Below are 8,597 nucleotides of genomic sequence, written 5' to 3'. Positions count from 1 at the left end.
CCCCTCAAATAGTTTAATAATTTAGATGTCAAAGGATTTCTGGTATCCAGGGATGCCACCAAAAAACAAACCAAAAAAATTGTTATGTCTTTAAGCAACCATCTCACAAATGCTGCCTGGCCAGCAGTAATTTTAAGATGTTTCTGATTTTGATGCATCTCTATTTTAGAGATGTTAGGTTATGAAAAATATGCATACTAGAATCAATAAAACATGGTATTGCTGGTAAAACTGTATCTCAGTTATCAACATATATTGTTGTAGACCCAGAGTAATTTAGTAAGTACATTTTGGTTTCTCAGTGGATGCAAGAGTTACCTCCAGGAGAGCGCTACAAGTCAATTAGATTTTTCTCCTACCTAAGGCAATCTTGAAGTCATGTTAGAGTCTCTAAATGAAAGAATTAGACCCTGCCTACCTAGAGTGAATGAATTCAATGAGAATTACAAACCAAACTAGTTGGTTACTCTTGTTGCCTAAGCCCTAAATAATATGAATGAAAATTCATACCATGCCAGTACTCCTTAGGTCAACACAGCTTTGAAAAGCCATCTATGTAGTATGAGGAATGTATAAAATTTTAAAATGTATCTGTGTTCAACAAGCTGAATTGATGGAATCAAACAAGTCTAATAATTGTTAAGTATCTTTCATAGGTTTCTAATAATTTTGTAAACTCATTTGTATATCTAAAGTCCATATTTCCTGAAGAATAAACACAAGAGCTCCCATTGAATGGTAGATCCCTATGTATTCCAGTTGACCACTGTTTAAACATGTACTCTATTCACAGACACTTCTCCAAACCTGGCTAATTACCCTGGTTTCAAACCAACTGCAATGTTCCAAAAATCACATACTCCAGAATTGTGAGAGCCAAACATTTGTTTTAAAATTTTTGTTTAGCTAATATTAGGGCATGAAAGTACTTTTCTCGCTAAGAGATTTATAATCCAGTTCTATCAATAACTCACTGTTTATGAAATATATCGTTTGTATCTGCAATCTGCTATTTAGATCCAACTGTATGTATATGATTATTTGCAATCTGCAAATAGTTATAATTAAATGAAGCCAAGCAAAAGCATGATGAGATTTGTGACACCTGCAAATTTCTCTCAAAACCAAGTATAATCACTACTGATTAGATAGTTATCAGGTGATTTTTTGCTACTTGTTTTATATCTGTACTTTTAATATCAACATATGCATATTTCAGACATCCTCAGAATAGTATGTTTCTTTCAATTAAAGTCTATTATGGTTGTAAGCCTTTGGATGGAAGTAGTGAGTGAAATTATCCAGGTGTATAAGCACATCTTTAACAGGAGAGGAAACAATTATTTTACCATTTGCCTAGGTGTGCAAATAATATATTAATATTATTTATATTCCTTACCAAAAAAAAAATCTCTTTATTTACATTTTATCCTCTTCAACATATTGGCAAAGGCAAGAGCTGCTGGAAAAAAAGACAATTTGAAATGCTAATGTGGTACAAAGTGATAGAGATGTCCAAGAGAGTTAGGAGTGAGTAAGCCTTTCAAATCTGGGCCCATGATGTAAAATGGAAAATAAAAAGTGCATGTTCCCTGGCTTTGTCATCAAAGCAGAAAGATAGCGTCTGGATGTTATTCTCTCTAAAACATGGTGTGAGGACTAACGCTCTGCGCTTAAAATTTTAGAAGGTTCAGAGAGGTTAAGAAGCTTTCCCCAGGTCACTTATGTGAAACAAGCTGTACTAGCAGTTAGCCTGATGGATGCTTATTCCATAATTCTTTCCCTTACCCTGTGAAGTCTCTTATAGGTACTTTGTGGAGGATTAAAAATATGAAAAAATAAAGTGGTTAACAAGAACTACAACATGGCTCTGCTCTTCCTTCTCCTCCTCCCTCCTCCTCCTCTTGCATCTACACATGGCTCTTCTTATATCGTGTTCAAAGTACTTGGAGTATTCAAGATATACTAAAATGATCAGAGATTAAAATCACGTGTAAGAAATGTTAATTGCAAGGAAGGGGGGATGTGTGCTTGGCATCAACAAAGGAAGGTCTATCATATATTATTGTATAAGAAACATCCTTAATGTTGGTAGTTTAAATTAATATGTATATATTATTGCTCTTATATCTGTGGATAAGCTGGGTGGTTCTACTGATCTGGGCCAGGCTGGGATCATCTTGGCAGGGTCCACTCATGCATCTGTGCTCAGCTGGCATATGAACTGGGGGCTAGGTGTCCTAGGATGGACCTCATTCATGTCTGATGCTTGGCTGGCAGTCATCTGGCACAGTGACTAGGCCCTGTGTCTTTCATTATTCAGCAGATTATCCAGAGCTTGTTTTCATGGTAATAGCAGCATATCAAGAGAGCAAGCAGTAGCATGCAGGGCCTTGGAATTGGCACAGTTTCACATACATTGCATTTATTTGACAAAACAATTCACACACCATCCTGGATCCAAGGAGTAGAAAAACATATTCTACTCAGGATAGAAAGAGCTATGAAGTCACATTGCAGAGGGCTTGGATATAGAAAGAGATGATGAATTGGGGACTTTTTTTTTAATTGAAGTATAGTTGACATACAATGTTATATTAGTTTCAGGCATCAGGCGTACAACATAGTGAATCAACAATTCTATACATTGTATATTGCTCAACACGATGAATGTAGTTACCATCTGTCACCATAGAATGTTATTACAATATTATTGACTATTTTCTGTATTGTATACTTTTCATCCCCATGATTTATTTATTCTCTTACTGGAAGATTGTACCTCTTAATCCCCTTCATCTATTTTGCACATATCCCTACCCCATCCCTTCTGACAACCACCAATTTGTCTTCTGTATTTATGAATCTGTTTTGTTTGTTCATTTTTAAAATTCTACATTGTAAGTGAAATCATATGGTATTTGTCTTTCTCTGTGTGACATTTCAGTTAGCATGATACCCTCTAGATCCATCCATGTTGTTACAAATGGCAAGATTTCAATCTTTTTTATGGCTGAGTAGTATTCCATTGTATATATACCACATCTTATTTAACCATTCATCTGTTAGGTTGCTTCTATATGTTGGCTATTGTAAATAGTGCTGCAATAAACATAGGGGTACATATATCTTTTTGAATTAGCATTTTCATTTTTTGGGAGGTAAATACCCAAAAGTGGAATTACTGGATTGAATGGTGTTTCTATTTTTAATTTTTTGAGGAACTTCCGCACTGTGTTCCATACTGGCTTGACCAATTTACATTCCCACCAACAGTGTATGAGGGTTCCCTTTTCTCCACATCCTTACCAACACTTGTTATTTCTTACTAGCCATTCTGACTGGTGTGAGGTGATAACTCATTGTGGTTTTGATTTGCATCTCCCTGATGATTAGTGATGTTGAGCATCCCTTCATATGTTTGTTGGGTATCTGTATATATTCCTTGGGAAAACTTATATTCAGCCCATTTTTGAATCAGATTATGTTTTTTGTTGTCGAGTTGTATGAGTTCTTTATATATTTTGGATATTAGCACCTTATCAAATATATCATTTGCGGGCACCTGGGTGTCTTGGTCGTTGAGCATCTGCCTTCAGCTCAGGTAATGATCCCGGGGTCCTGGGATCGAACCCCACATCGGGCTCCCTGCTCTGTGGGAGGTCTGCTTCTCCCTCTCCCACTCCCCTTGTGTTCCCTTTCTTGCTGTGTCTCTCTCTGTCAAATAAATAAATAATATCTTTAAAAAATTTTTTTAAAAATATATCATTTGCAAGTATTTTCTTCCATTCAGTATTTTGCCTTTTCATTTTGTTGTTTCCTTCACTGTGCTGAAATTTTTTAGTTTGAAGTAGTCCCAATAATTAACTTTTGCTTTTGTTTCCCTTGCTGGAGACGATATCCAGAAAAATTTTCTAAGGCTGATGTCTGAGAGATCACTGCCTATGTTTCCTCTTAAGAGTTGTATCATTTCAGGTACTACCTTTAGGTCTTTAACCCATTTGGAGTTTCTTTTCATGTGTGGTGTAAGAAAGTGGTCCAGTTTCACTGTTTCGCATGTAGTTGTCCAATTTTCCCAGCATTATTTGTTGAAGGGATTATCTTTTCCACAATGTATACACTTGCCTCTTTGTAATATATTAATTGACCATATAAACTTGGGTTTATTTCTGAGCTCTCTTTTTCCGTTGATTTATTTTTGTGCCTGTGCCATACTGTTCTGATTACTATAACTTTATAGTATAGCTTGAAATCTGGAATTGTGATACCTCCAACTTTGTTCTTCTTTTTTAAGATTACTTCAGCTATCTGGGGTCTTATGTAGTTTCACACAAATTTTAGGGTTATTTGTTCTAGATCTGTAAAAAGTGCTGTTGGTATTTTGATAGAGATTGCATTCAGTCTGTAGCTTGCTTTGAGTAGTATGACATTTTAACAGTATTAATTCTTCCAGTTCGTGAGCATGAAATTTTCTTTCCATCTATTTGTGTCCTTTTCAATTTCTTTCATCATTGTCTTATAATTTTCAGTGTACAGGTCTTCCACCTTCTTGGCTGTTTATTCCTAGGTATTTTATTTTATTTTTTAAGATTTATTTATTTATTTTAGAGAGAGAGCACACACGCAAGTGCGCACATACGAGTGGGGGGAGGGGCATGGAGATAGAGAGAATCCTGAAGCAGATTCCCCACTGAGCACAGAGCCCTGTGCACCACTGGATTCCAGGACCCTGAGGTCGTGGCCAGAGCCAAAATCAAGAGTCTGATGCTTAACTGACTGAGCCACCCAGGTGCGTGTATTTTATTTTTTTTAATATAATCGTAAATGGGATTGTTTTCTCAAGTTCTCTTTCTGCTGCTTTGTTATTGGTGTATAGAAACACAACAGATTTATGTATAGTATTTTGTATCCTGCAGCCTTACTGAATTCATTTATTAGTTCTAACAGTTTTTGGTTAAGTCTTTAGGGTTTTCTGTAGGCAGTATCATGTCATCTGCAAATAGTGGTGATTTGACTTCTTTACCAACTTCGATGCCTTTTATTTCTTTTTTTTTGTCTGATGGCTGTGCCTAGGACATCCAGTACTAAAATGAATAAAACAGTGAATAAGAGTGGATGTCCTTGTCTTGTTCTTGATCTCAGAGAAAGATCTTTCAGGTTTTCATCATTAAGTTTGATGTTAGCTGAGGGTTTGTCCTTTATGTCCTTTATTTTGTTGAGGTAAGTTCCCTCTAAACAATTGAGGGCATATTTTTAATAGACTACCAGAGCAGAAATTAGAATGTTTTGGAGGTATCAGGGAAAAATCCCTCAAAAAAGTTCACAGTTGATCTACGAGTTAGATAAATGTTATAGATACAACAATTACAAAAAAATGAATGGTTTGGGACATGTGGAGATAAAGGGATAGAGTGCTAATACTGTAAGTAATTGAAGCTTTATTATATCAATTTTTTAAAGAAAAATATCCTGATTTTAATTTATATTAAAGGTTAATGATTGAAAAAAATGAGGTAGGGCGCCTGGGTGGCTCAGTCGTTAGGCGTCTGCCTTCTGCTTGGGTCATGATCCCAGGGTCCTGGGATCGAGCCCCGCATCGGGCTACCTGCTCAGCGGCAAGCCTGCTTCTCCCTCTCCCACTCCCCCTGCTTGTGTTCCCTCTCTCACTGTCTCTCTCTCTGTCAAATAAATAAATAAATTCTTAAAAAAAAAAGGAAAAGGAAAAAATGAGGTAAAGAAGAAATTATACTTACTAATTGAATTAAGTTTAAAATGTAATTTTAATGTTTATCTTCTGTTTGTAAAATTTCCATAGTTAGCTAAAACTGAGCCCAAATGATTCAAATGTAGATTCAATCTAAAAGGTTTTACAAGTATCAGACACAACTAGGAATGGAACAGAATATATTATCATACTGTAGTATATTGTACTTTAAAAAAAATAGTAATCGTCAATGCAACCATTTGTTCAATTTTTTCTCACTAAAAAATTTTAACAGTAATAGAAGTTGTTTGCATCCTAATACATAATAACAAAAATGACTGATAATGATATCAATAAAAAATAAAAACAAATGGCCACGAACTTTTACTTAGAATTATTCAATAAACTTAGGAAAATATAAAGATCATTTGGCTGTTTTGAAAGAATACAAAGGGCTATCTGGTTCCTCTTTCTGATTTTAAATGGAATATGTCTTTCATTAGAGTTCTATATTTAACAACATTTTTAGACTATGTATACAAAACAGCAATTCGAAATAATAGAGGTTAAAAGAAGAGACCTTGAGAGAGTACAATTGATGCTGCCCTTCCCAATTGAACTCTATCTGTATCTACACACAAGTATCTCCAGTCTTTTGAATGCGTCATAGCCTCTGACTACAAGGGCAAGTCACTTAACTTCATTGGACTCATTTTCTACTTCCATGAGCAGGAGGCTTATAAACTGTTAAAATTCAATGCTATATGTGCTTACACATAAGAGCTAATATATTATAAATGTTAAGTGTGGATTTTGCAATCAGTCCCATTGGCCTTCAAATCTTTGGTGCTCTAGGTTTGTGCTCCCTGGCAAATCCTTGAGTTGTCTTCGTCTTGATTTCTTCATATGCAGAATGCAGATAATATTATCTAGTTTAGTTCCTATAAAGATTAAATGGGAAAATGCATTAAGTGAATCCCTCACACATGTTCAGTACATAGTAAGTGATTACCATATTAACCATCAAATAAATGAATGGATGGTTAGATACCTCATTTTTTCCTAAATGATTTGAAATAACTGATAAACTAAATATGATTACAGAAAGATGAAAGAGCATGGTACTAAGCTCTGAGCTGAATTAAGGATCACTTGCCTGAGCAGTATTTGATTGCAAATCTTATGAGCTTATTACAGTCAAAACTGATGTACAATGGCATATTATTCAATAATTACAAAGTACACTATACAAGATCTCTTTAGAAGTATTTTTGATAGATTATTTTAGTGTTTTGTTTATTGTAATAATTAATTGATAATGAATTTTAATGACTTTCCAATTGATTTCTTTCTTTCCTGACTCTTAAGAACACTTTGGAATCTCTTCTTTACTTTTCTCTCTCAACTTCACTCCAAATGAGAAAATAGTCCAATCTGTCCTTATTCTAAATCTTTCCTTACAACTCTTTTTTTGTTATTTTAACTCAGAACATACAGACTGAACTGTGGCATAATTTATATTTGTTTGAAAATAACTAAAAATGTAGAAAACCACTGCATTAATGTTTCCCTATGCTCAGAATATAATTATTTCCAGGCACCTGGGTGGCTCAGTCATTAAGCGTCTGCCTTCAGCTCAGGTCATGATCCCAGAGTCCTGGGATTGAGCCCCACATCAGGCTCCCTGCTCAGCGGGAAGCCTGCTTCTCCCTCTCCCACTCCCCCTGCTTGTGTTCCTGCTCTCGCTATCTCTCTCTCTGTCAAATAAACAAATAAAACCTTTAAAAAAAAAAGAACGTAATTATTTCCTTCCTATTTGGAAGAATTTGCTCATATTCATTTCGTTTTCGTACATTAAAAAAAAAATACCAGTAAAATAAGTTTCTTAAAGCAGAATTTTGAGTGTTTTGTCTATCAGAGTGGAAGTAAAACATGGAACACTAAATTGATTTCAAGAGGCAGCAGGCTTTTTGTGGCCAAGCATGTATGCATACCTGAGGAGGTAATGAAGTTATTTACTTGATTCACCTCCTGCACAAGGGAAATTGTAATAAAAGGCTAGTAAAGATACAGATCAATTTTTAGGCCTGTAAAAGGCCTGAGACTATCTCTAGTCTAATCCCTTTATTATATAATTGAGGAAACTCGGGCACAAAGAGAATAAGTGATTGCCCAGGGTCATGAAAATATGGCAAATTCTGGGTAAGAATGGAGGCCTGCTGACTTCCTAATCCAGTACTTTTTTTTCTCTACAGCATGTGATGAAAGCAAGAGAGGGAGAGCAATGGAAAGCTGTGGCTCCTCTGGTTAATGTAGCCAAGCATCTGGTGATAGACCTGGGGCGACTATGGTCAACAGATCATCAGTTGGGAAAATAGTAGACTCAGAGTGGATGATGAGAAAGAGATTACCTAAGGACTGCATCAAAGCAGGATACACTATAGAAAGCTATTACATTCTGTGGTCACAATTTCACTTAGACCATCCAAGTCTCACATGAGTTCCTCGTTTGGCCAAATTTAACCTATAACCATCTAGCGAAGGGGATTCTGGGAAATAGAGTTTCAAACTTAACTGTTCTGTCACAGTAAAGCCTCTCCAAATGGTATCCTTTGACCCACCCTAAATGTAAAATTTTTCAAGCATTACTCTACTAAGTTATTTTTATTTTTATTTATTTATTTTTTTTAAAGATTTTTATTTATTTATTTGAGAGAGAAAGAGAGAATGAGAGATAGAGAGCACGAGTGGGAAGAGGGTCAGAGGGAGAAGCAGACTCCCTGCCGTGCAGGGAGCCTGATGTGGGACTCGATCCCGGGACTCCAGGATCATGACCTGAGCCGAAGGCAGTTGCTTAACCAACTGAGCCACCCAGGCGCCCTCTACTAAGTTA

The sequence above is a fragment of the Eumetopias jubatus genome, unplaced genomic scaffold (genome assembly GCF_037043125.1).
Source record: "Eumetopias jubatus isolate StellerSeaLion01/CBP00866 unplaced genomic scaffold, mEumJub1_p1.0 scaffold_1, whole genome shotgun sequence".
In the NCBI taxonomy this organism is placed as follows: domain Eukaryota; kingdom Metazoa; phylum Chordata; class Mammalia; order Carnivora; family Otariidae; genus Eumetopias; species Eumetopias jubatus.
Note: the sequence above shows the minus strand (reverse complement) of the source record.